Here is a 27,444-nt window from a genome sequence, read left to right on the forward strand (position 1 = left end):
AAATATAATAGTGTCCTGCTCCCCACTCCCTCAACTTGTGATGATCATTGTTCCGTGTCAACTTGACTGAATTTAGAATTACCTACAAGACACACTTCTAGGCATGACTTGGAGGGTACTTCCAGAGATTTAACCACAGAGGGAAAAACTACCCTAAATACAGATGTAATGTTCCAGGTGCTGAATGAGAAAAAAAAGAAAGCCTGATGCTTTCTAGCATTCGTGTCTGTCTCTTCCCAGACTACCAATAACAGCTCTTCTACATAGCCACAGTGCCTTCATCATCATAAAGCATACCAAATCATGAAGCCAAATATACTTCTATTTCCTTAAGCTGCTTCCTGTTAGGTAGCTATTCACAGTGATACAGAAACTATTGCCCCCATCCCTCCATCCATGGAGCGCTATATTATATTCTAAGACCTGTAGTAACCAAAACTGTAGACAGAACTACATTTATACTATGCTTTTTTCTTATACATACGCATTTATGATAAAGTTAAATTTATGATTTACAGCTTCCTGGAGAGTTGGCTCAGTGGTTAAGGGCACTTGTTGATCTTGCAGAGGGGACCCAGGTTCAGTTGCCTTTCCAGAATCCAAGTGGTGGCTCACAGCCATCTGTAACTCTAGTACTGGGGAATCTGCTGCCCTCTTATGACTTATTCTGGCACCAGATACAACTGTGGTGCATATACATATAAGCAGGCTAAATAGTCATGCACATAAAAATAATAAAATAAATAAATCTTAAAAAATTTAAAGGAGTAAATTCATCCTTTCTGTCTGCTTTTAAACATTACTTAGACACATTAAGAAACTGACATCAACAGTGAATGATAAAATAGAATAACTATAATGTCAATAATATTCTATAATGGAAATTATGTGTATATTGTCTCTTTCTTGAAATATTTTATTGTAGTGTAATCATCTTTCTTCCTATTATGTTTTGAGATGACAAAATTTCTATGTGGTCATACAAAATGTGGTGAGTATCATAGGGATTGTGAGGTAATGTTGGACTAATATGCAAATGTTATTTATACACATGCACTATGATAATTCCACTGTTAATGGAATGGGCACCAAGTGACTAATGAATGGGTAGTGTACATAGTGCTAATATGTTAGATAGAAGGACGACTCAAATCCTGATCAGAATATAATAGGACAGTATAAAATTTATTTACAACTCAGAAGGGTGCATCACTGAGATTCTATGAATTATTTACTTTTGAAATTTTCCAACTAATATTTCAGACTGAAGTTGGTCATCGATAACTAAAACGATGGAAAGTAAAAGTATGATTAAAGTATAACTTTAAATAACAACAGAACAAACAATCATAACAATTTAAGATTTTTTGATAACAAAGAGGCAGTATAATATAGGCCAGAGGGGAAAATGCAATATTTAAAGGAATAGAAATCTGAACATCTTAATAGTAATATGCTACTGTGTAACTTCTGGTTTCTCCTCCTTCAGCTTCTAAATGGTAATAATGCTTACCAAATAAATTATGGTCACAATCACTTAATATTAAGGATTATACTACTCAGTATATAGAAGATTATGCTAGAGAGGATGTGGTCTCCCAATTCACAAACCCTTACCCTCAGAACGTGCGTTTCTATGTTGCATGGTAAGGACTGTCAGACAGAATTAAATTTTAGTTGGCTTTAAAATAAGGAGGTTAGGAACTGGGATTGGAATGTAAAAAATAAATTAATAAAAAATAAAATAAAATATGGAAGTTATTCTGGATGTTTTGTATAGAAATGTAGCACTCCCACCTCAAGTCAAGGTAGAGTGGAGAAACTGTAAAGCATTATACATATTAAAATAGTTAGAAAAGGTGAATTTGAATGTACTCACCATACAAATGTGAAAGAAGTTTGAGATAGATACAGTAATTACCTTCAGTTGATCGATTCCCAAAGTATGCAAAAGTAAAAACATCATATTTACCTCCTATTTTTATATAAATGTCCTTTGTAAATCAACTTTAAAATAAAACAGAGAGGAAAGAGAAGAGTCAGAGAGATAAAATAGAGTGAGAGATTACAAATCTGATGGCATTCAACTTGCTCTCGCTGGCTTTAAGGGAGACTGAGGCATGTGAATGGCCTTTAGTACTAGAAAGGACTTACACTTGACGCCATCAAAGCACACTGGGTCTTAGTCCTACACTCAAGGAAGTGAACTGTGCCAAGAAAACCTGGACAAGCAAGAGAATTGCTTTTTTCCTTGAACTTCTGGAAGAGAATACTGTCCTGATGACCCCTTGATTTTAGTCCAGTGAGCTTCGTAGCAGAGTTCTGATACATGGGATTATAAAATGACATGAACAATAATAAACAATCAATTAATAACAAGTATTAGATTAGTAAGTGTGTGCTGAATTGTCATAGCAGAAACAGAAAGTTAATACAAAGATGTTCAACAATTGAAAAATGTGTATTGTTTACTATTGTGTCCATGGAAATCTTAGAAAATAGCTGTCTGTATGGTCTAAGATGACTAATGCCATAAGAATTTGATCTACCTGAAAAGTCGAAGCATGTTGGGCAACCTCAATTCCAACAGCATTTGGATATCTTACACATCAAAAGACTGGCACTTGGGGATCATGCTCTGCTTTTGTGTCTTTACAATTAGGCTATCCAGATTACATATGCCAATTAAGTCTTTACAGATTCAAATGCATAGTGACTTTATTGGACTTTAAATATATTATACCAACCATATTTTACAGGTGAGCAAAATGTGCAAGTAGGTATTACTATGGGTAGAGATGAAGTAGGAGTCACTATTATTAATCTATAAAATGGGGGCATGTATAGCATACACTTAAGTCATTAAGGTATATAAAATGGGTATGCTACATCACTTCCTTGAGGTTCAGATACTTTTTCATCTATGAAATAGGCATGATAATGTAGTTATTTCATAATGTTTTTTTAGAAAGTTTAAATGGGAAACTTCATGGGAAATGGCAAAAAACTGAGTACTACGTAGGTATTAATTCTTGCAGTTGAGCTCACCTTTGTAAAGTATGTTGATAAAGCATTGTACTTTTGTCTTATGTCAAATGTTTGCTCTTTGAAGAAATCATCATTGCAGCCTAGATAGAGATTTATATATGGTATGTTTGCCCCATTGTTTCTTTTTAAACAGGGTTCTTGGTTCATATTAAAATTTTATTTACATCATTATTTTACACAAATCATCCCACAAAGTGTTATAATTCTCTCATTTTGTAGATTATTTGGTTCTAAACATAACCTGTTAATGCTGTGTCAGCTTTGATCTCTCTCTCTCTCTCTCTCTCTCTCTCTCTCTCTCTCTCTCTCTCTCTGTGTGTGTGTGTGTGTGTGTGTGTGTGTGTGTGTGTGTAATATAGGTTTCTTTATTTTATGCATTGGGAAGTGCATACACTACTGTACGGGTGTGGAGTTCAGAGTAAAACTACGGGAATCAATTGTTTCTACAATGTGTGTCCCTGGAGTTGAACTTGAGTTGTTAGGCTTGTTAACAAGTCCCTTTAACAGCTGAAACATCTTAACAGTCCAGGTGTGTGTTTTGAAGAGAGGTGTTAAGTGAGAAGATAAATTACAGAGGTAAGGCAATAGTAGCTGGCTGTTACAGAAAGGATGCCTGGGATCCTGGTACTAATGAGGTTGAGGAAGGAGGATTGAGAGTTCAAGGTCACACTAGGCTATACCATGAGACTTTGTTTCAAACCAAACAAACTAGACATTATATAATATAAAACATATAACTGTAAATATGGGAAGAAATTAGAATATAATGATAGCAAATTTGGTTTTAGAATTCAGTCAGTTTCTAGAGCTATCTATCAAAGCTATTCAGTATGAGAGGATAGTCCAGAGTTTTTGTTTTGGATCGGCCACTAGCTGTTTTTGTGATCTAAACAAGCTATTTCTATTTTCTAAGTACCGACTTCTTCATAAGAAAATTGAAGATATTAAACCTGTCTTTTTCTCGTCATCTTTTGAATCTTATTTTTGCAATGTAAAATGGCTGGAGGTAATTTCACTGGTTGTCAGGGTCCAAGGGACAACTGTGCATTAAGAGAAGAACCAAACACGAGGCACTTCTAAAATTCCCTTGACCCAGTGAACTGTAATTTTCTGAGCCCCACCAGCTTTTATTCTTTAAACAATCTGTTCTCACTCAGTTGAGGATGATGTAAAATGCATGTTTGTTTATGAGACCACATCTGAGTCATCCAGGAATCATTCCTTGCTGGCAGGATGGGTATGCTAGTCTTGTTGGACAGAGAGCTTTAAGGGCCCATCAACAGAGGAAAGTGTTCTAAGTTTTAGAAAGAATGGCATGAAGATTCATCAGCTCCTCATCTCTAGAAATAAGGGCTAACTTCATTGTAGTCCTCGTCTGGGACCGATGAGCTTCTGCCAAGACAGGCATAATTTCTGAATCTAGGCTGCAAAATTTGTCACATCTTTCCCTAAAGTCTTGGAAAATGATATTGCAGGACTGAGTCTGTGGCATCTTGGGGCACAGGGCACTTCTTCAAGTATGACAAGGGCCCCCATTTCCCACCAGTTAGAAGGAGGCATCTGAACAGCTTTGTGTTTTCAGGGGCAAATAGAAATCTCTGCAGAAGAAGTAGTCTGTTTCCTTTTCATCAGCAATGTAGCCATGCAAAAAGGAAATTAGAAGATTTGGAACCAGGCAGGCTGAAAGTAGCATGACATGTCTGAAATATTCATTTGATAAACACCTGAGTGGCTAGTAGATTGGAGTTCAGTATGCTAAGGAGTGCAATGAGCTGACAACACTGAAAATGTTCTCTAAGGTCCCCAATTCTCTGGTTATGAGGAATTCTGTTACTGTTTACTCAGTGTTTACAAGTCAAATTGCAGGCGGTTTTACAGTACTTCACATCTGAGGTGATTTTCTGAACTAATTCCATTTCAAGCCAAAGCAAACTCCTAGACGATTTTCTTTCCATGTGTTTTCAAACGTCTTTGGCTCTCCTATTCCTCTGTTCTTTCCCACTCCGAACCTCTGTTTTCCTGCCCTGCCTCCTGTGATTCTGTGTGACAATCTTGTTTTAGTTGTTATTTCTAGAATGAATAGAATCAGAATTACAGATCTTATATCTGGAAAGGAGGGCAGATATCACCCAGTCCATGTCTGTTCTTGAAGCTTATGCTAAAGCCAGGTCAATCTGTATCAAGGAAGCTGGGTCTACACTGGTTCCGACTCATTGCGGCTGCCTATCTCCTTGTCCCCTGAGTAATCACAGATCCAGACAATTTCAGCAGTCAGATACTCACATAACCAAGAATAGAGCATATACCCAACACCTTATGCTTCATTCTTGTTGATACTGACTTCTTCCCTAATCATGAAGCTGTTGGTTCTTTTCTACCCATCCGTAATCTTGTCCTTGCTATTTTCACCTAGCCAAGAAGAGAGTTGTGTTAGAATGAGGGAAAAGTAACAGCATGGTCACCTTTTCAGGTTGGACCTGGGTAATCCTCTTTCTGTGTCTCTCGGCAGTATGCTTTAGAACAAATTGTCTGGTGCAACATAAACAGTTCCACTTAATGCAGAATCTGTTTCCCTTGTTTGCCGAGTTGAAAAGAGGTAATTCATTATATTCCAGTAGCATCTAATAAATAGAAAGTTCAATTAAAGAGCCTGGATGCTTTTGAAAGCACACTTTGAGCACCCTCCCTTCTACAGAAATAGGGTCCAGACTGATGGAGTTGATTGGAGTCCTTGGCAAACTATATGTCCACACAGAAGATCAAAATCACTGTATCTATATACAGATATATAGCCCATGCACATAGTTTATGAATATAGACATACTGTTTATGAAAACAGCACCACTCTGGAGATAAAACAGGTTTCAAGTGCCATTCAGTTCTTTGTTCAACCTTACAGACTTTTATTGTTCCCCTTTCTCAGGCTAAGCATTTGCTTTAAAACTAACTTGGCACTACGTGAATGCACTACCATGTCTTTTTAATTTACTAGATTTTCTAGATTAGTGAAAGGCACTATTCAAAACCATTTAAATCTCAGCTTTTAAAATTGTTGGGAAATGATAAGTGATATAGATGGTCTGTAGAATACCCCCAAATCCAAGAAACAAAAAAATAGGTGATTGGGAATACTAATATGTCAACATGTCATTCCAGCTAAAGACCATGAGATAATAATATGGCAATAGACAAGTGGGTCTGGGTAGCATGTGAGTACAGTAGTTATTACTCATTTGAAGCCAGGGAAAACATACACCATCTCTAAGTAGAACACGATTGATCAGTCTTTGCCTCTCCTACTCATACAATAAACTCGGGTAAAGTTCAGGGATTCTGTCTTCCAGGCTGGTTTCCTGGCTGCAGGCTTTTCATAAGGGAATGCTAATATTACTAAACACTTCGCTATCACCAGGTGTGTGCTGTGGTCTAAACATCCCACCTTGGAAATAGGGAAAAAGACCTCTTCCCAGTCTTTCTCACAGATGACACAGAAAGGCCAGGATCTGTGACTTCAGCTCAGAACCCGAGTATGTGGAACATGATTGTGACTGTTGCAGTCATTGCTTATGCTGCAGAGCAGCGTCCACTTCAGAGCATGCATCTGGCTGGTACCCCTCCCCCTTTGCATTTCTGGCTTCCTTAAAGGAATCCAGGTAAACTGAACTTAAGTTAGAAGGTTACAAAACCAGCAAGCGAAATGGGAGCTCTGGTCCCCGAGCCCTCCCATGGATCAGCTTCTTGGTTCTCTGCGGTTGGGGGCTGTCTCTGAAGATGGAGTGTCTTTATCCTAACACTCATCCCAGGACCATTTTAAAGAGGTCTGGGAGCATGATGTCTGGAGGGTGGGGTGGGCGCATGGTATCTGCCGCAGGAAACCACAGTAAATCACTATCCAGGCTCTGATTCAGGGGGACATTGCTAATGAAAACGATGCTTTTGGTAGGAGCCAACAGTATCTTGTCCTAAATCTCCTAAGGCTCACTCCTCCATTGCATGGCTCTCCCAGGTGTCCCAAACAATCTGTTGCTGGTCCCCTTTTGCATCCCACCACCCCAGCCTACAGTCTGCCAGCCAGCAAGCACCTTTCTATCCCACAGCAGCTCAGCACCTTCATTCAAGCCTCATTTCGCTGCTGCTCCTCAGTAACAAATAGGACAGCACCCGCGCCTTTTATCAACTTACCCAAGGCCAAGAGCTTTCTTCAGATCTGTGTTGTCTGGAGTCAGTGCACCAGGACGCGTGGTACAACAGCCTCACTGGACTCCTCTTCCGCGGTGCTCACGGGCAAGCGCCTGGGACAGTCCCGGGCCTGGAGGCTACCGAGTGGGTGGGTGATTGGTGGAGCACAGGCAAAGGGATCAGGGTACTGAGAGGGGCTCAAGAACTGACTCCTACCTGGGCTTCCCTCTTTGCTCCTCAGTTATTGCCAAACTTCCCTCTGACTGGCCAGACCTCCTCACCTTCCGCCTTCGCCAGTGCCCGAAACTCTTCGCTCCAGCGGTGCTCCTGCTCTGCTCTCACAAGTCCTCTCTCAGCTCTCTCTCCCAACCTGAGCCTATTCAAACACACGCACCCCTTTCACGCGGCAAGCCACAAACAATAAGAGGAAGGGGAGAAGCCAACACCGGGGAATTGAGGATAGCTGACACCCTGGTATGAAGAGGAGTGTGCGTGTGTGTGTGTGTGTGTGTGTGTGTGTGTGTGTGTGTGTGTGTAGGGGTGTGTGCAGAGGGGAGCCGCACTCACACTCTTACAGGCACCCTCAAGCTAGGTAGCTGGTGGGAGCTCTAACCACCTCTTCAACTCCCTATTCTAGACTAAAGATTTCTGTTCTCTACTGCTGCTGCTTCAGGAAAATCCTATACCAGCCTAGGGGAGAGAATAGCAAAGAGGGGTGGGGAGGGGAAATCAAGAAGGCGCGCTCCCTTTCTCCTCCCCACCCCTAGATTCCAAAATGTCCAACCCTGAGCTCTTTTCTCTTCTATCTGCTCCAGGTTCTCATCTGCTGCTCGTTTCCCTCTCTCTTTTTGGGGGTGGCTGAAAGCTGTGCAGAACCCGTCGCAGTTGATTGTGCGTTTGTGTGTGTGTGTGTGTGTGAGAGGTGGGGGGGAGCGGGAGGACAGGAACAGTGGTTGGAGAAAGCACCTCTCACCTCCCCCAGCCCCTGGCCAAAGCTTAGCTGGCGGTCGCCTTGAAGCAGAGGCGGGCGGGGCTGGGAAGGCGGGCAGGGGGGAGGGCAAGCAGGAGGACGGGGCAGCCTGCAGGGGCAGCCGCTCCTCCCTGCTCTGTAGCTCGGTGGCCAGGGGTGGAAAGAAGCCGCAAGCCGCAGCCGCAGCCCCAAGTCAGCCCCCCGCTGCCCCGTCCCACCGTCTCATCTCTCCCCCCTCGGTACGGAATTTTCTGTTTCGTTCTTTGGTTCCCCCAAGACTCCCCCTCTCCTGGGTGGTGTCAGAGACCCAAGGGGCGAGGGGAGGCTGAGCGCGGGTGAGGGGAGCGGGTACAGGAGCGCCTCTGGCGCCTGGTTTACAGAATCTCCCTGTTACCCATTTATCCAAGTGTCTCCTGTTTTGGTCAGTGACCCCTACCCCTCCATCTCAACTAGGGCTCTGTATTAGTGGTGGCTGGACTGTACGGGTTATCCTGGAGGAAGAGGAGTTGCTCAGTTTGGAGCGAGGGCCTGGGGCCCGCGGGACAGTGGAACAGGGGGGCTTCTGTGTCTGCAGGGACCTGGCATTTTCTGGAGCCGGTTTCTATCTGTCAGATCCAGTTTTACCTGGTGCCGGCAGCCCCGGAGCGCGAAATCCAGGCTAGACTTGAAGCAGAGGTTGATAGTCTTGTAGGATGAGGAGCCAAGTTGCTTAGTTTTGGCCACAGTGTTTCGGGAGGGCAGTGGGGGAAGGGTGGTGTCACTGGACACTTGGGAGACTCTTAGATGTTTGCGTCTTCAGGTCTCTTGACACACCTCTCTGTTCACTCTGCAACCCCTTTGCACCCCTTCCCCTGTTCTGAAGGCTTCCAAATGTCAACCCTTTAAAATGCTTCTGTAACCGGCTGAATAGCCCCACCCCCACCACAAGCCTGAGACTTCTACCTGAACCTAGAAGCACTTAGGTCCCTTAGCCTGCGATGTCTCAAGACCCTTCCCGCCTGATACCAGATCTTTGCTTAGTCTCCTTTCCCAGTTCTCTCTAGAAAATGGAATGCATGCAAAGCGCCGCTTTTCTGGATGCCACGCTGGTACCCTAAGCTTCACGGTTTTTTCCCCTGCCCGCGTTCTCAGAACAACCCCAGCTTTAAAAAGCTCAGCTGTACTTCGTGCTGTCGCCTGGAACACACACTGTGAGCCTGAGCAGACTTTCTGAGCAAGCCAGAACTGCTTCCCTCGCCTAAACAGCTGAGGGTTCCATTACAGTTCCTCTTCAGCTGGGATTGCTCGAGTTTGCTGGGAGAAGTAGCGACTTTCCTTGTGGGTCCCACCTTTTTCCTGTTGTCCTTTCATCTCCTAGCAAGGAGGTGGTTCAGTATCTTGGAGTATAAAGCTTTTGTGTGCAAGGCAGACATTGAAAAAGAAAGGTCTTAATTACTTTGAGGCATTTAAGAGTCCAGAGCCTGGCAAGGGTAAGGGTTTCACTGTTTAAACACTCCAGGACGTGTTTCTAAAAACTGATTTAGAGGATAGTTTTTTTTTTATTTGCTTGATTCTGAGACCTTTCTGCCCTTTCACCCTGTTCTTAGGCATTTTTACTGTGACCCAGTAAACTCTAACATGCAGCTTTCTATGCATGCAAGCTCTATGTCGTAATTAAGAGACTCCTTCCTTTGGTTTGCAAAGTAAGTAGAATATGCTGGCTGTGGACAAGGGTTTGGGGGTTCCAGCTTCAGTTGGCTAAACTGCCCTACAGCTGAGGATTCTTCTCCAAGCTCAGCACACTCAGCCAGAAGGAAATCCCTGTTCTTGTAAGCTGTTTTCTTCAAAGAGCCTCTACATAGTGTGACTGTCTTTAATATACAGGAATTACATGTGCTTTCAAATTTTGGTGATTTCTCCATGGATTATGGTTAAGACCAAAATTTCTCTATTTGAGCCTATCTCTCTCAGCTTCTATGCTATTCTCTAAACGCTTTCAGATTAACAAATTCATGAACAAAATGATAAGCAAACAACAGTTCAAAACTCTAGAATCTATACATTCCACAACAAACTTAGTGGATGCTCTCTCACTGTGAGAAGTTAATTTAAGTAGATGCCCAAGGTTTGTTTGGGTTTCTTGTCAGCCTTGGGGCTTGTTGGCTCATAGTCTCTATAGATAGGATAATATTTCACCTTTCTACTTTGGTGGCTGAGAGTGTATATCGGGTAGCCTCTCCCAGGGTGTTTTACAACAAAAAGCCTTATCTACAAAAGAGGTTCAAAGCCAAAGTGAAAGCAACCAATTCATTGAAGCCCACATCTAGCCACATGATAGGCTGGTTTGCCTTCATAGTTTGTTGTATTCAAATTTCTTAACAGTTACAGCTGACATAGCAGCTGTGAGTTACCTGAATTAGGTAACTTTTCCTTTCTTCTCACAGTTGTGGCTATAGTGGTAAATGGCATATGTAGATCCAAATTTAGTGTAGGATCATGATCAAAAAGAGAGTGACAGGAGGAACCTAAAAGATTGATACGTTTCCCAACAGTTGTTAGAGTTTCGTAGCTTTGATACTGTTCACATTTGGGGCCCAAAGATTCCTTGTTGTGGAGATGTATTGTTCATTATGGGATGGGTAGAAGCGCCATTATGCCATTTTGCTTTATGTACTAGCTTACAATGGTGATCTGGTCCCTTCCCCCCTCATGATAAAGAAAATGTCTCTACATTGGATTAAATGTCCCTTTAGCAGCAAATCACCTCCATATTGACAACTATTCTCATTAATGTAGTATCCTACTTTTAAAGAACAGATTTATTTCAGTCCAACCCACATGGCATGCCCATACCTTGTGTTATACACAGTCATAGAAAATATTGAATATTTGTGAGAAAAGCAAATAGATGTCTACAAATTAATCAGTTTTGAAAAATGATTGGATTGATTGTTTTCAGTATTGATACCTCCACATTATCATTTATCTTTTGGTAAGTGCACACTATCACTAGTGTGTTGATTATAGCAAAAATTAATCTTTAAAGAATAATTCCAGTATAATGTTTTCCTTTTGCCCCCAAAGGAATGGCTACTGATTTTCATAGATAACAAGTTTCTTGACTGAATTTAGTTTAGATTTATCATTGTTTTGCTACCTGTCCTCAAACAGTAACTTTTTTCATTAAGATTCTTCCCTAGAGACGTAGCTCTTAGTCTTGCTATTTGCCACAACCCTACATGAAATTCCTTATGACTGCTCTATATATGGTGCTTTTATCTTAACAATGTGCCTAGCATCAAAATGAGCAGAACATCATGAAGACTGTCATCAGTTGAACACTTTGAAAGCAGATGTTTATTTTCAAGGAAGCAACAGCTCCTAACTATCTGCCTGTTACTGAAAATTGCAACAATGACAAAAGCAAAGGAAATGGAACAGAATGTAAGAAGAGGTTATTCTTAAAATACTGTGGAGTGTTGAAAAGTATCTTGGTGTGATTGTAGGTTTTAACACCCAGTACTATATCTGCCCCAGGAAGTCAAACAACACTAAAGTGAATTGTGGGATTTGATCAGAAATTCTGCAAAGCAAAGTGCAGGAGGAAGTGTGGAATATCTGTTTTAATCAGCTGAGAAAGCTCTTGTTTTACAAAATAAGCTCTGGTGAGTCAGGGTTGCATTTCTTGCTTTGGACATATAAATATGTAGAAATATGTCACTTGTAAAGACCACCACATGGAACAATTACCACACTTAAACTGCACATTCATAAGACATAATCCTCTTGCCAAAGCTAATTATTTATTTAATGAAAATTTTGCTTGAATTGGGACCATGAATGACTGTAATTGAAAATATATTTTATTCAAAGGTATATTCAAGCTTATATCAGAGGAGGAACCCTGTAATCAAGGCATGCGGTCTTCACTTAAATAGTCATTAAGTTTAACAAAAGAAATGTAAATAGAAACACAGTTAATGGTTTAGCTAAAGACTTCCTTGTGCTCAGCATTAATAAGAATGCAGTGGAACTGCCCTGAGCAAATTTGGAAAGTGGAATTGCAGAATCACAGAATCTAACCAAATGTTAGTCACTGGAAAGGACTTTTCCTGAGGGTGGGTGACAGTAACTATTGATAAGGCAAACTCTAACCTGTTCTTGTTGCTCTGTTACTGTTTGCTGAGTGACACGTGGGAATGAAAGGTATGGTCTTACTGCCCCTTCTTTAGGGTAAGAGATATGTATCCAACTTGATTCTTTTGCTTGGAGATGTATAGTCATCATTGAACTGTTTGTTTAAGAAACTATTCCTCCCCTTTGAATGATCTTGGTACCTTGTCAAAAATCAATTAGACTCTGCTCTTCTGATCACACCTTCTTGATAAGAGTAACATTAGCCCTGTTCAGACTTTCAAAACAATTTTGTCATAAACATGTTGCTTTATTTCTGAAATCTTGATTCTATTCCACTAGTTTCTATACATCTCTTTATACCAGTGCCAAATTCCTTTGATTTTAAAAGTATATTAAATTTTGAAATTGGGGAGTATGAATCCAACTTCAGTCTTTTTTTAAAATGGTTTATCCCTTTGGGTATCTCCCAATTCCATATAAATTTGAATATTGGGATTTTTATTTCTTAAAATATTTATTAAATTTTTGATATTCATAAAATCACATTCATGAAATAACATTCATGAAATCACATTCTTAAATAACTTTAGGAACTATTATCTCTTTTCATCTATTTAAACTTTCTTTTCTTTTAGTAGTATGTAAATATTATTTTACATTCTTTTTATAATACCAAATTAAGTTGTTTCTTAATTTTATTTTGAGGTTGCTCATTACTAGTGTATAGAAACATAACTGGTACTTGCATATTTGATATTACATGTTATAATTTTGCCAACCTTTCTTTCCCCTCTAGTATGTATTTGGTGAAATTTGTAAAGATGTTCTCTATATACATCTTGCCATCTGTAAATTTTAGGTTTTCTTTCCAAATTTTGATATGACTTCTTTCTTTTTCTTCCCAAATTGGTCTAGTTGGAACTTCTAATATAGTGATACACAGAACTAGAAAGACAGGGAACCTCAGTTTTCTCATGATATTGGGGGAAAATCTTTTAGTGTTTCACTACTAAGTTTGATGCTATTGCAATCTTACCCTAGAACTTTGAAGAAATTCTTTTCTATTCCTAATTTGTTGAATGTTTCTGCCATGAATATAGTGCTTATTTTTGTTGAATTCTTTCTTTCTTGCATCAGTTTTGACATTCCTACTTTTTAAAAATAATTCTACCAAATTTCAGGTTAGATCTGATTTTTTTTATTGAAGCAGCCCCACATTTAAAAGACAAATCACACTAAATCATAATACACAATAGTACTTGTATGATGTTGTTTGGTTTAGCCTACTAGTATTTCTGCATTTATATTTACAAGGGGTATAAGGCTAACACAGTATGTTTTTATGATGTCTTGGTCTGATTTTGGTATCAGACTAAGACTGATCTTACTAGTTGAGTAGGGAAGTATTTCTTCCCTTTACATTTTGTTATGTTTATTTATTTAGAAAGAACACATGTGATGGACAGAAGATAGGAAGTTCTTTCTGCCCATTATCTTGGACCCAGGGATTGAATCTAAGATGTTAAGCTAGGGGGCAGGTGCTTTAACCCCCTGAGCCATTGTGCAAGGGTTGGTGTTAATTCTTTTTTTAAACATCTGCTACAACACAGTGAAGCCACTTGTCTTAGGGATGGATCTTCTATTGCTGTGGAAACACCATGATCAAGGTAACTCATAAAAGAAAACATTTAATTAGGATTTATTTACAATTTCAGATGTCTAGTCTATTATCATGGTGGGGACCATGGGGGACCCAGGCACACATGGTGCTGGAGAAGTAGTTGAGAGCTATATCCAGATTCACAGGCAGAGAGGGAAACATTGGTTCGAGATTTTGAAACTGCAAACCTCTCTCCCCAGTGACACACTTCTTCCAACAAGACCATACCTCCTATTCCTTCTCAACTTGTACTACTCTCTGATAACCAAGTACTGAAATATATGAGCCTGTGGGGGAACTTTCTTATTGAAACAACAACAGAACACTTTAGTGGGTAAAGATTTTAATTATGTTCAACATTTGTGACAAGTCTGTTTAGAATTTCTATTTCTTCTTCATTTTTTAAAATTAGGTTATTATAATAAACTTTTGTATTTCATATTTTTATAGCTTTATTTTTTATTATTTATTTTTAAGTTTAAATTTAGATTAGAAACAAGGTTGCTTCACAGGTCAGTTCCAGGTCCCTCTCCCTTTCTCTCCCCTGTTCCCTTGTCTTCCCCCCAACCTCCCCATTATCCCGTCAATTCCCAGGGAGGGTGAGGCCCTCCATGGGGGTGTCCATAGTCTGTCATTTCATCCAGGGCAGGGCCTAGACCCTTCCCCAAGAGTTCAGGGTGAGAGTGCATCTCACATGGTTGGATGGGAGTCCAAAGTCCGTGTGTATACTCGGGATGAGTACTGACCTACTGCCCAAGGCTCAATAAATTACCTAGGCCTCCTCACTGACACCCACATTCAGGGGCTATTGATCAGTCCCATGCTGGATTCCCGGGCATCAGTCTGGGATTCAAGAGCTAACTCTTGTCAGGTCAGCTGTTTCTGGGGGTTAAACCAACCCAGTCTTAATCCCTTTGGTCATCAGTCCTCCCTCTGTGTCACTGGATTTCTTGAGTTCTGCTCAGTGCTTAACCAAGGGAGTCTGCCTATGCTTCCATCAGCCACTGAATGAAGTTTCTGTTTCCCAGACTCTCTGGCCATGGGATTGTAGGCTGGCATTCCCCAGATCTATGTCTAAAATCCACATATGAGAGAGTACATGCCATGTTTCTCTTTTTGTGACTCGATTACCTCACTCAGGATGGTTTCTTCTAGTGCCATCCATTTGTCTGCAAATTTCAGGATTCCTTTGTTTTTTTCTGCTGAATAGTACTCAATTGTGTAAATGTACCACATTTTCTCTATCCACTCTTCGGTTGAGGGGCATCTAGGTTGCTTCCAAGTTCTGGCTATTACAAATAATGGTGCTATGAACATAGTGGAACAGACATCCTTGTTGTATGACTGTGAATCTTTTGGATATATGCCTAAGAGTGGAGTTGCTGGGTCTTGTGGTAGGTTTATTCCCATTTTTCTGAGGAATCTCCATAATGATTTCCAAAGTGGCTGTACAAGTTGGCACTCCCACCAGAAATGGAGGAGTGTTCCCCTTTCACCACAACCTCTCCAGCAAAAATTTTCATTGGTGTTTTTGATTTTGGCCATTCTGACAGGAGTGAGATGGTATCTCAGAGTTGTTTTGATTTGCATTTCCCAGATGGCTAAGGATTTTGAGCACTTTCTCAAGTGTCTCTCAGCCATTTTAGACTCCTCTATTGAAAATTCTCTATTTAGTTCTGGAGCCCACTTTTTAATTGTATCCTTTGGTGTTTTGGAGACTTGCTTCTTGAGTTCTTTGTAAATTTTGGAGATCAACCCTCTGTCAGATGTGAGGTTATTGAATATTTTTTCCATTTCTGTGGGCTGCCTTTTTGTCTTGCTGACTGTGTCTTATGCCTTACAGAAGCTTCTCAGTTTCAGGAGGTCCCATTTATTAATTGTTGATCTCACTGTCTGTGCTACTGGTATTAAGTTCAGGAAGCTCTCTCCAGTACCAATTCGTTCAAGGGTACCACCCACTTTCTCTTCTAAGAGTTTCAGTGTGGCTGGATTTATGTTGAGATCTTTAATCCGTTTGGACTTAAGTTTTGAGCATGGATATAGACATGGATAGATCCACATTCTTCTACATGCCAGAGTCCAGTTATGCCAGCACCATTTGTTGAAGATTCTTTCTTTTTTCCATTGTATATTTTTAACTTCTTTGTCAAAGATCAAATGTTCATACATGTGTGGGTTAATATCAGGGTTTTCAATTCAATTCCATTGGTCTACCTGTGTATTTTGTGCCAATACCAAGCTATTTTCAGGACTATAGCTCTATAACAGAGCTTGAACTCAGGGATGGTTATGCCTCCAGATGATGCCTTGTTGAACAGGGTTGTTTGGGCTATACTGGGTCTTTTGATTTTCCATTCAAAATTGATTATTGTTCTTTCAAGGTCTGTGAAGAATTGTGCTGGTATTTTAATGGGGATTGCAGTGAATCTGTAGATTTCTTTTGTCAGGCTTGCCATTTTTCTACATTGATCCTATGTATCAAAGAGGATGAGAGATGTTTCCATTTTCTGAGGGCTCCTTTAATTTCTTTCTTTAAAGACTCAAAGTTCTTGTAATACAGGCCTTTCACTTGTTTACTTAGTGTCACCCCAAGGTATTTTATGTTGTTTGTGGCAATTCTAAAGTGTGATGTTTCTCTGATTTCTTTCTCAGCCCTTTTATCATCTGTATATAGTAGGGATACTGATTTTCTTGAGTTGATCTTGTAGCCTGCCACTTTGCTGCCACTTTGCTGAAGGTGTAAGAGTTCCCTTGTAGGGTTCTTTGCGTCATTTATGTAAACTATCATATCAGTTTCAAATAGTGAAAGTTTGACCTCTTCCTTTTCAATTTGTATCCCATTGATCTCCTTTTGTTGTCGTATGGGTCTGGCTAGAACTTCAAGTACAATATTGAAAAGTAGCGGAATTGTGTTGAGTTTCTGACCATTTAGTTTGATGTTGTTTGTTGGTTTGCTGCAGATAGCTTTTATTATGTTTAGGTATGTTCCTGTTATCCCAGATCTCTCCAAGCCCTTTATCATGAAGGGGTGTTGGATTTTGCCAAAGGCTTTTTCAGCATCTAGTGAGATGATCATGTGATTTTTGCTTTTCACCTTGTTTATAAGCTGGGTTACATTGATGGATTTTTGTATGGTGTACCATCCCTGCATCCCTGGAATGAAACCAACTTGATCGAGGTGAATGATGTGTTCTTGGATCCGATTTGCCAGTATTTTATTGAGTACTTTTGCATCAATGATCGTGAGGGATATCGGTCTGAAGTTCTCTTTCTTAGTTGTGTCTTTTTGTGGGATCAAGATTATTGAAGCCTCATAGAACAAGTTTGGCAAAGACCCTTCTGCTTCTATTGTATGGAATTCTTTGAGAAGAATCGGTATAACCTGCTCTTTGAATTTCTGGTAGAATTCAGCACTGAGGCCATCTGGACATGGGCTTTTTTTTGGTTGGGAAGCTTTTGATTACTGCTTCTATTTTCATAGGGGTTAGAGGTCTATTTAAATTGCTTATCTGTTCTTGATTTAATTTTGGCAAGTGATAGCTATCTAGGAAGTCATCCATTTCCTATAAATTTTTGAATTTTATGGAGTACAGGTTTTCAAAGTATGACCTGATGATTCTCTGAGTTTTCTCAGAGTCCGTTGTTATGTCCACCTTTTCATTTCTAATTTTGTTAATTTGCATGCTCACACTCTGCTGTTTGGTAAGTATGGACAAAGGTTTGTCTATCTTGTTGGTTTTCTCAAAGATCCAACTCTTCATTGCATTGATTCTTTGTATTGTTTTCCTAGTTTCTACTTTATTGATTTCAGTCTTCAATTTGATTATTTCCTGGTGTCTACTCCTCCTGGGGCAGTTTGCTTCTTTGTGTTCTAGAGCTTTCAGTTCTGCTGTTAATTCTCTAGTATAACTATTCTCCAGTTTCTTCATGTGGGCAATTAGTGCTATGAACTTCCCCTGTAGCACTGCTTTCAAAGTGTCCCATAGGTTTGGGCATGTTGTGTCTTCATTCTCATTGAATTCTAGGAAGTCTTTAATTTCTTTTTTTATTTCTTCTTTGACCCAGTAATGGTGCAGTTGTGCATTATTCAATTTCCATGAATTTGTAGGGTTTCTGCAATTTGTGTTGTTGTTGAATTCTAATTTTAACGCATGGTGGTCTGATAAGATGCACAGAGTTATTCCTTTTTTTATAGCTTCTGAGGTTTGATATGTTGCCAAGTATGCGGTCAATTTTTGAGAAGGTTCCATGTGGTGGTGAGAAGAAGGTATATTCTTTTTTATGTGGATGAACTGTTCTATAGTTGTCTGTTAATCCCAGTTTGGTCATTACTTTTATTAGACCCTTTGTTTCTTAATTGAGTTTCTGTCTGGTGTTCCTGTCTAATAGTGAGAATGGAGTGTTGAAATCTCCCACTGTAAGTGTGTGTGGCTTCATATGTGATTTAAGTTTTAGTAATTTTTCTTTTATGCACGTCGATGCCTTTGTATTTGGGGCATAGATGTTCAGGATAGAAACTTCATCTTGGTGGATTTTTGCCTGTGATGAGGATGTAATGACCTCCTTTATCTCTTTTGATTGATTTTGTTTTAAAGTCTAATTTGTTAGATATTAGGATTGCTAGTCTACTTGTTTCTTGGGTCCATGTATTTGGAAAATCTTTTCCCAACCTTTAACTCTGAGGTAATATCTGTATTTGAGGGTTAGGTGTGTTTCTTGTATGCAGCAGAAGGATGGGTTGTGTCTTCGAATCCATTCTGCTAGCCTGTGTCTTTTTATGGGTAAGTTAAGGCCATTAATATTGAGGGATATTAATTACCATTGATTGCTCATTCTCCTTTGATTTGGGATGGTTGATGTTGGTGGAATTCCATCCCTTTGTTCTTTTGGCTGTTGGTAAAGTGGGATTATCTAATGCCTATATTTTCATGGTTGTAGTTAACTTCCTTGGGTTGGAGTTCCTTACAGAACTTTCTCTAGGGCTGGGTTAGTGGATATGTATTGCTTGAATCTAGTTTTGTCATGGAATATCTTTCTTACTCCATCTATAGTGATTGAGAGCTTTGCCGGGTATAGTAGTCTGAGCTGGCATCCATGGTCTCTTAGTCTTGGTAGAATATCTATCCAGGACATTCTGGCTTTCAGAGTTTCCATGGAGAAGGCAGGTGTAATTCTGATAGGTTTGCCTTTATATGTTACTTGACCTTTTTCCTCAGCTGCTCTTAATATTCTTTCTTTATTCTGTATATTTGGGGTCTTGATTATTTTGTGGTGAGGGGACTTTTTTTGTGATCCACTCTATTTGGTGTTCTGTAAGCTTCTTGTACCTTCATTGGTATGTCTTTCTTTAGGTAGGGAAAGTTTTCTTCTATGATTTTGTTGAATATGTTTTCTGCTTCTTTGAGGTGGTTTTCTTCACCTTCTTCTCTACCTATTATTTTAGGTTTGGTCTTTTCATGGTGTCCCATATTTCCTGGATGTTTTGTGTTAAGGATTTATTGGATTTAAGATTTTCTTTGGTTAATGAATCCATTTCACCTAGTGTGTCTTCAACACCTGAGATTCTCTCTTACATCTCTTGCATTCTGTTGGTAATGCTTGTATCTGTAGTCCCTGACCGTTTGTCCAACTTTTCTATTTCCAGCCTTTCTTCAGATTGTGTTTTTTATTGTCTCTATTTCAGTTTTCAACCCTTGCACTGTTTGAATTTTTCTTGCAATTTTCAGTTTATCTCTTCATCCATTTGCTGCATTTTATGAATTTTTTGGTTTGTTCTTTCTCCCATTTCTTGTATTTTTTGGTTTGCTTTTTCTTCCATTTCTTGCATTTTTTTGCTGTGTTTTTTTTTCCATTTCTTGCATTTTTGGTTTGTTTTTTCATCCTTTTCTTTGAGGGATTTTCCTATATCCTCTTTTAGGGTCTCTCTAATTTTCACGAAGTTGTTTTTAAGGTCATTCTCTTCTGTTTCATTTGCATTGGAATGTTGGAGTCTTGCTGGTGTGCAGTCTCTAGAATTTGGCAGTGTCATATTTGTTTTTCTGTTTCTGAGTGTGTTTTTGTGTTGTCTCTTTCCCATTTCTTCTTCTAGTGCGTGCAGAAAGAGCCCCTTACTGGTCTGGTGGTTAGGGGACCAGAGTTCCCTTTTGGTGGGTGCTAGCAAGTCCAATACTCTGGTAGTTCTTCTATTCCTCGTCCTAGTCCTGGTCCTGTGGTTGGAGATGCAGACCAAGAATCTGGGGTGCTTAGCCTCCCACCTGGTCCCCTGGTCCTTGGATCTGCTGATTTCCTGGTCTCATTGGTGGAAGTGATGCCCTGGAATCTGGGGTGCTTGGCTCCCGCTGGGATGGGAAGCTCTGTGCAGTTCCCAGGCAATCCCCAGGTACTGGAATGCAGGCCCAAATGCAGGGCCTGTTTTACCTGGTCCCACTGGACCAGCTGGTCCCCTGGTCTCGATGGTGGAAGAGAAGACCTGGGATCTGGCGTGTTTGGCTCCCTCCAGGATGGGAAGCTCTGTGGCTGTCCCCAGTGACTCTCATTTACTGATTTTAGTTATTTGGATATTTCCTTTTTTTCCTCTTAGTGCATCTTGCTAAAGTTTATTGGTCTTGATTTTGTTTTCTTTACGACAAAGTTGGCTAGCTTAGAGCTTGCTATGTATACCATTTTGAAGTTAACTAAAGCTAATTGTTTTTTCTAATTTCATCTTTCTAACATAAGGAACAAATTGATAGTGAGAGTGTAAAACCCTAAGCAAAGCTCCATGACTTCAGACAGGCCATCCTAATTGTATAGAAGTTCATTGAGTTGTACACACTTTGACACTGGGCAGGTGTTTAATCTAGCTGTGTGATGGTTTTACCTATCAGTTTGTTGCAATAAGATGATTTAAAATTCTTTTAAAGAATTAATTTTTGCTTTTGTTGGTTTTTCTCTAATGTTAATTCAATTAACAGTTTTTATGTATGTCTATTACAGTATCTATTGTTTCTTTCTCTCTGCTTTTTTTAGGTTAACTTTATTCTTTATCTAGTTCCTTACACACAAATTAGCTAATCAATTTGATTCTTTTTAGTGCATGTGTTTACAATGTAAATGTTACTTGGAGTATTTCTTTCAGTGCATCACATAAATTGTTATATTTTTATCTTTATTGGTCTCTTGAGGCATTCAAAATTTTTTCTGTATGACATGTTATTTGATTTATTATATGTTTATGTTCTATATATTTCTAAAATTTCCTGTAATTTTCTTATTATTGATTTCTATTCATGGACTCATTTTGTTGTGGTCAGAGAAAAGGCTGTCTATGATTTCTGTCTTTTTAATTTAATTGAGACTTCTAACATATGTATTATGTTTCATACGCACTTAAGAAAGTTACTTATGCTGGTTTTGTAGATGGCACATGTCTTTAATCCCAAAACTTGGGAAATAAAGCAGATGAATCTTTGTGATCTTAAAGACATCTTGGTCAATATGGTCAATTCCAGTCCAGAAGTATGCAGTGAGAGGCTATTTTAAAAAACTTCATTTTCTGAACTTCACTATTGTACCTCACACTCTTTATTATACTTACCTTTCCCAAGTTGCAGTTTTGTCTCAACCATGTTCTGAGAATACATCAGCACCACTTTCTCCAAAGCATGTGCTCACTTCATATCTTTGCATAATATTTTGTGGTTCTTGCAATATATCAACTTTTTAATTGTTACCATACATTTATAGTGATCTGTGATCAAAGATGTTTAATGTTCCTATAACTGTTGTTTTTGAGAGCCATAAACCATACCCACATCAAATAGTGTGTTGAATGAATACAAGGTGTGTGTGATCTGATAACTGATCAGCTATCTATTCTCCCATTTCTCTCTTCAGGCTTTTCTGTTCTTTGTATAGAATTATCAAATTAGGCCAATAACCCCATTAGTGGCCTTTAAATGTGTTCAAATAAAGGAATCATATGCATATTACTCAAAGTGAAAAAATCTACAAGTGTTAAAGTTAATGAGAAAGATTTGTAAAAAGTTATGATAGGATCTGGGTATTGTGATATATGCTTATAATTCTAGTACTCAAGAAGCTGCAGCAGGATGACTGAACTATGAATTTGAAATCAGCCCTGGATATGTGAGTTTAAGGTCTACCTGGGTTGCACAGCAAGTCACTGTCTCATTCCCATCATCAAATCAGGTAGAATTGTACACATCTATAACCCTAGAACTTGGCCAACTGAGGCAGGATGATGGTGTATTTGAGGCTGATCATCTAAGGAGTGAATTGAAGTTCAGCTTGGAGTACTCCAGGAGAACCTATCTCAAAAATAAAACACAACAAAAGACAACCAGGTCCCCAAATTTCTGAACTTACATGAGTTAAAATCTAGAACCTTGTGCCAAACAGGTAGTCACATTGTGAATACAAAGAAAAAGTTAATAAATGAAATGAAAAGTGCAGATCTAGTAAGCTCATGCTTGACAAGAAAGTGACATAGCTTTATTGGTAGCTGTATTGCAAAGTAAATGGCTATAGATAACAAATAATGTAGTATATTTTCTTTGAAAGCTAGAAAAACAGATTCTTAATATATGAGGAAGTTATTTGAACTTTGTGATATTTATCATATATATCTTATAACATTATGTAGTGCCTAATTCCAAGTTTTTTATGTATCAGCTAAAGACTTTAAAGAAATCACCATTTAGGAGAGCAAGTCAAGATGTCAATGATAACAAGAATTTAATAGTTACTGATTCCAACCTTCGCAAATGACTTTCCAGGTATCAAGATTTCAGTTGAAGAGGTACCTGCAAATATGGTGGCAATATAAACAAAGCTAAAATTAGAAGTGAAACCTAAACATGTAAGTGGATTACTGTAATACCACGATAAAACTCTGATGTAGATGAGGAACTGCTTCTTATGGATGAACAAAGAACTTAATTTATTGTAATGGAATCTACTAGTGAGGATACTGTATACACTATGTCCATAACTATGCAAAAACAGTATTGTGTGAACCTAGTTGACAAAGCTGTGGCATAGTTTGTGAGTAGTGGCTCCAAGTTTTGAAATTTCTCCCTTGAGTTCACAGGCTGCAGAGAAATATTCATGAAAGGAATAGTTAATTGACAAGGCATACTTTGTTGTCTTATGTGAAAATATGACCTCAGTAACTACATGGCCATTCTTCAGACATAAACTGTAAGTATCATCTTCCACTTACAACAAAACATCATAATGTGTTAAAGGCTTAGGCAATCGTTAGCACTTTTAATAAGAAAGGGTTCTTAAGGACATAATGTTTCATGCACTTACTAGGATACAGTAGTCTATACATATCACTTTTATGTGCAGTGGAAAACAGAGCAATTTATGTGACTTGTTTTATTGTGCTTTATTTTGCTGCTGTAACCTGAACCAGCTCTGTAATATATCCCAGGTCTGTCTGTATATCTTTTATATTTGACTTAAAGTGTGTTTACTCAAGCCCTTTATTTTCCTATTGATTTTTGATATTATTTTATAATACTGAAAGTGGAACACTGAAGTCTCCAACTATTATTATCTAGATACATATTTGCTCTTCAATCCTTGTTTTGTAGTTGTCTACATTGTCTGTAATTTTTATGTTTTCTTCTTGGTTAGAGTCTCTTATAACTATATAATATTCTTTTTTCTCTCTTGTGACTAATTTTTATAACTAGAAGACTATTTTGTCTGTTGTTAATATTACTACCCAGGTTAAATTTTATTGGCTTTATGGAATATTTTTGGATATAAGTAGTTTACACTTGAATCATGTTTTTAAAATATGTTCTGTTAACCTATGATTTTTAATTGGAGAACAGTAACAATTTTTGTTCAAATAAATTATTGGTATAACATAGCTTATTGCTGCCAAGTTGGTATTATATTTCTATATCATTTTTAAAATTTTTAACTTCTATATTTTGGCCATTTTGTGTTATTGGTTTACTCTTCTATATATAATTCTTCTTTGTAAATAATCAGTATGGGAAAACTATAAAGTTGCTCTTTTTATATGTTTATAAAATATGAAATAAAAAATCACTTCCTAATTTTCTCTTATGGACGTGCAAATAAACACTTTTAATCCCATCCAATAACCAGTCTCTTAAATGTTAAATCATCAGTCAAAACTCAATTTAATGCTTTTACATTCTAACACCCTAGTTTTAAGTATAAGTGTAATGAGTTAAACATAATTAAGATTTTTCTTATCCCAGACCTTGAGGCTTGAGTTTGTTGTGGCCCCTTTCCCCATCCCTTAGCTTGTGTATCCCATAAATTTACTAAAGTCTATTGACAATTCTGAATCACTTAGATTTGAGCCTCTCTCGCTCCATTTCTACTATTATTTTCATTTGTCACACAAGGATAATTATTAGAGATTTTGAAATGTTTTCCCTTGAAGTCCTGCATGCTACTAACTTTGTCTGGAATATTGCCCCATACCTTCTTAACTTGGTTAATGTATACATATTACTTATATTGCACATTTACTCATTGAGTAATGTTTGTTCTAGAAAGTTGAAAAAAGCAATGACTTTGTACATTCCAAGGAGGAAGAATACAGCAAGAAGATTCAAGGACTGTATTATGCAACTATATGAGAAAGTATAAAGACTTATTGCCATGCAAGGAAATTTTTTCCTTTTTTATTTAGATTAGAAACAATATTATTTCACATATCAATCCCAGTTCCATCTTTCTCCCTCTGTCAGATGTGGGGCTGGTGGATATCTTTTCCCATTCTGTGGGCTGCTGTATTGTCTTGTTGACAATGACCTTTACCTTATAGAAGCTACTCAGTTTCAGGAGGTCCTATTTATTAATTGTCGATCTCAGTGTCTGTGCTACTGGTGTTATGTTCAGGAAGTGGTTTCCTGTACCAATTCGTTCAAGGGTACCAGCTACTTTCTCTTCTGAGAGGATCAGTGTGCCTTGGTTTATATTGAGGTCTCCAATCCATATAGACTTAAGTTTTGTGCATGGTGATAGATATGGATCTATCTGCAGTCTTCTACATGTCAACATCCAGTTATGCCAGCACCATTTGTTAAAGATGCTTTCTTTTTTCCATTGTACAATTTTATCCTCTTTAACAAAAATCAGGTGTTCGTATGTGCATGGGTTAACATCAGGGTTTTCAATTTGATTCCATTGATCAACTTGTCTATTTTTGTGCCAATACCAAGATGTTTTCAGTACTATAGCTTTATCATACAGGTTGAAGTCAGGGATGGTGATGCCTCCGGAATTTCCTTTATTGTACAGGGTTGTTTTGGCTAACCTGGGCTTTTTTGTTTTTCCATATAATGTTGAGTGTTGTTCTTTCTAGTTCTGTGAAGAATTGTGCTGGTATTTTGGTGGGAATTGCATTGAATCTATAGATAGCTTTTGGCAAGTTTGCCATTTTTATTATGGTGATCTTACCTATCCAAGAGCATAGGAGATCTTTCCATTTTCTGATATCTTCTTTAGTTTCTTTGTTTAGAGACTCAAAGTTATTTTTATAAATGTATTTCACTTGTTTGGTTAGAGTTATCCCAAGATATTTTATGTTGTTTGTGGCTATTTTAAAGGGTGAAATTTCTCTGATTTCTTTCTCAGCTCATTTATTGTCTATATATAGCAAGGATACTGATTTTTTAGTTAATCTACTATCTTGCCACTCCAGCTGTAGGAGTTTCCTTGTAGAATTTTTTGGTCACTTATGTAAACTATCATATCATCAGCAAATAGTGAAAGTTTGACTTGTTCCCTTCTATTTTTTATCCCCTTGATCTCCTTTTGCTCTAGCTAGAACTTCAAGTACCATATTGAAGAGATATGTAGAGAGTGGACAACCTTGTCTTGTTCCTGATTTTAGAGGAATCAAGTTGAGTTTCTCTCCATTTAGTTGGATGTTGGCTGTTGGTTTCATACTAGGAACTTTTAACTTCACACTAAAAATAATGAGATGTTATTGAAGAAGAGGTATACAATACTAAAATTATGTTGCACGAATCTGGTTATGGATAATGAATTGGAGAGCCAGAAAACTGGAGGCAGAGATAAACGCTAGGGTGGCTGTAAAATAATATAGGAAAGGAACAACACTGGTGCCTAATAAGGTAGTGACAGCGAGATACAAAGACGACTTAATTATGAAATAGTTATGGAACAGAATTAGCCAAACTTAATGATGAATTCTGGAGTGACGTGCCAAAGGTGACTTTTAAGTTTTCTGGCTTGAACCAGTAGGTGAAGCATGATACTGTTTCAATTATGTACATAAATTGATGGTTCCGCATATTTTAGAGATGTGACATGAGTTCAGTTTAGGAGATGGAAAGTTAAAGATGGCTTTAAAACATCCAAAGGGAGAAGAAAAAAAGTTGGACATATGTCTCAAGCTCAAAAGTGAGGTCAAGGTCAGTAACAAGATTTGGAAGTTGTCAGCATACAAATGTTATTTAAAGATATGCATTAGAATGATATCACCTAGGGAGAGAATATAAATAGGAGAGAAAAGAGAGACAAATTGTGAAGGCCAAGCTCTGGTGCTTAAAGATCAAGTCCTTAAGCAAAGGCCACCAAAGGCAACTGAGAATAGTGGAGTGAAGACAATGAGAAAAGAATTCTCAGGACAATTAAGAATTTTCACCAAGAAAAATGTCTCTTGGAGAAAGGATTAACAGTATTTGATGTTGCTAAGAAGTCTAGTAAAATAAAGACAAAATGTAACTAGTTTTGTTTTGTTAACAGTATGATGGATGGTCATTGATTCTTCAATTTTAGTGACAATGCCCTGTGTTGAACAATGAATTGTAGGTGAGGATATGGAAGTAGTCAGCATGTGGATAGCTTGTCCAGACTGCAGGAAATAGGAAGTGGTGAATTCAGTAGGTATAGCATGTGAAGTCAGGGTGGTTGGGATTTTTGCTTATTTCTGTTGAGAGGCATCTGAAGTGAGGTGCTTAAGTACTGACAATATAACTAGTAGGGAAGTAAGTAGAAGAGAGGAGGTAATATGCATACTGAAGCCTTAAAAATATGACAGTATTAGCTTTAGATATGAGAGGAGGGCAGAGTAATAGCTTTCTTGTTATGACATGAAAGGAGTAAATATATTAGTGTGGATTCAGAAAAGTTGCAGGTTTCATGGCTACAGGTGTGGCAACATATTTATGACCTTTTAATATTTTCTGGGGTGACTTAGAAGAGATGATAATATTTCCTGAGGAGGTAGATTTTGAAGAGATGGGAGAAAAACTTGAGAATGAGAGACCCAGCTAAGTAAGGAACTGGAATCATCAGGCAATGTTGATGTGATTTCTTTTAATACTGCTCAGCCTACTTAGTACAGATGAGGGAAAGGAGGATATTAATTTGTATTGAGATTTTCTAGGTGAGTTTGATGGTAGCTTAGTGAACTGAGGTGGCTAGGAATGTAGTGAATTGTTTA

The 27,444-nt window shown here is 38.4% G+C and overlaps 2 protein-coding genes across 3 annotated transcripts in view; one reads left to right on the forward strand and one right to left on the reverse strand.

Annotated features, from left to right (window-relative positions):
- The window catches only part of Trpc5 (transient receptor potential cation channel subfamily C member 5), a 276,457-nt gene extending 268,286 nt beyond the window's left edge, over window positions 1–8,171 (reverse strand). Inside the window, exons 1-2 of one of the 2 annotated variants that reach the window (XM_040744519.1) lie at window positions 7,444–8,171; window positions 7,231–7,364 (exon numbers count right to left, since the gene is read on the reverse strand). The gene's annotated coding sequence lies outside the window, so the exon portion shown is untranslated. Of the gene's footprint in view, window positions 1–7,230 lie in introns of both variants that reach the window. The other variant, XM_040744518.1, reaches the window with a different exon arrangement.
- A 155-nt stretch (window positions 8,172–8,326) lies between these two features.
- The window catches only part of Rtl4 (retrotransposon Gag like 4), a 371,546-nt gene continuing 352,428 nt past the window's right edge, over window positions 8,327–27,444 (forward strand). The window contains exon 1 of the mRNA XM_040744520.1: window positions 8,327–8,436. The gene's annotated coding sequence lies outside the window, so the exon portion shown is untranslated. The remainder of the gene's footprint in view (window positions 8,437–27,444) is intronic.

The sequence above is a fragment of the Mesocricetus auratus genome, unplaced genomic scaffold, assembly GCF_017639785.1.
Source record: "Mesocricetus auratus isolate SY011 unplaced genomic scaffold, BCM_Maur_2.0 Super-Scaffold_100003, whole genome shotgun sequence".
Lineage (NCBI taxonomy): Eukaryota > Metazoa > Chordata > Mammalia > Rodentia > Cricetidae > Mesocricetus > Mesocricetus auratus.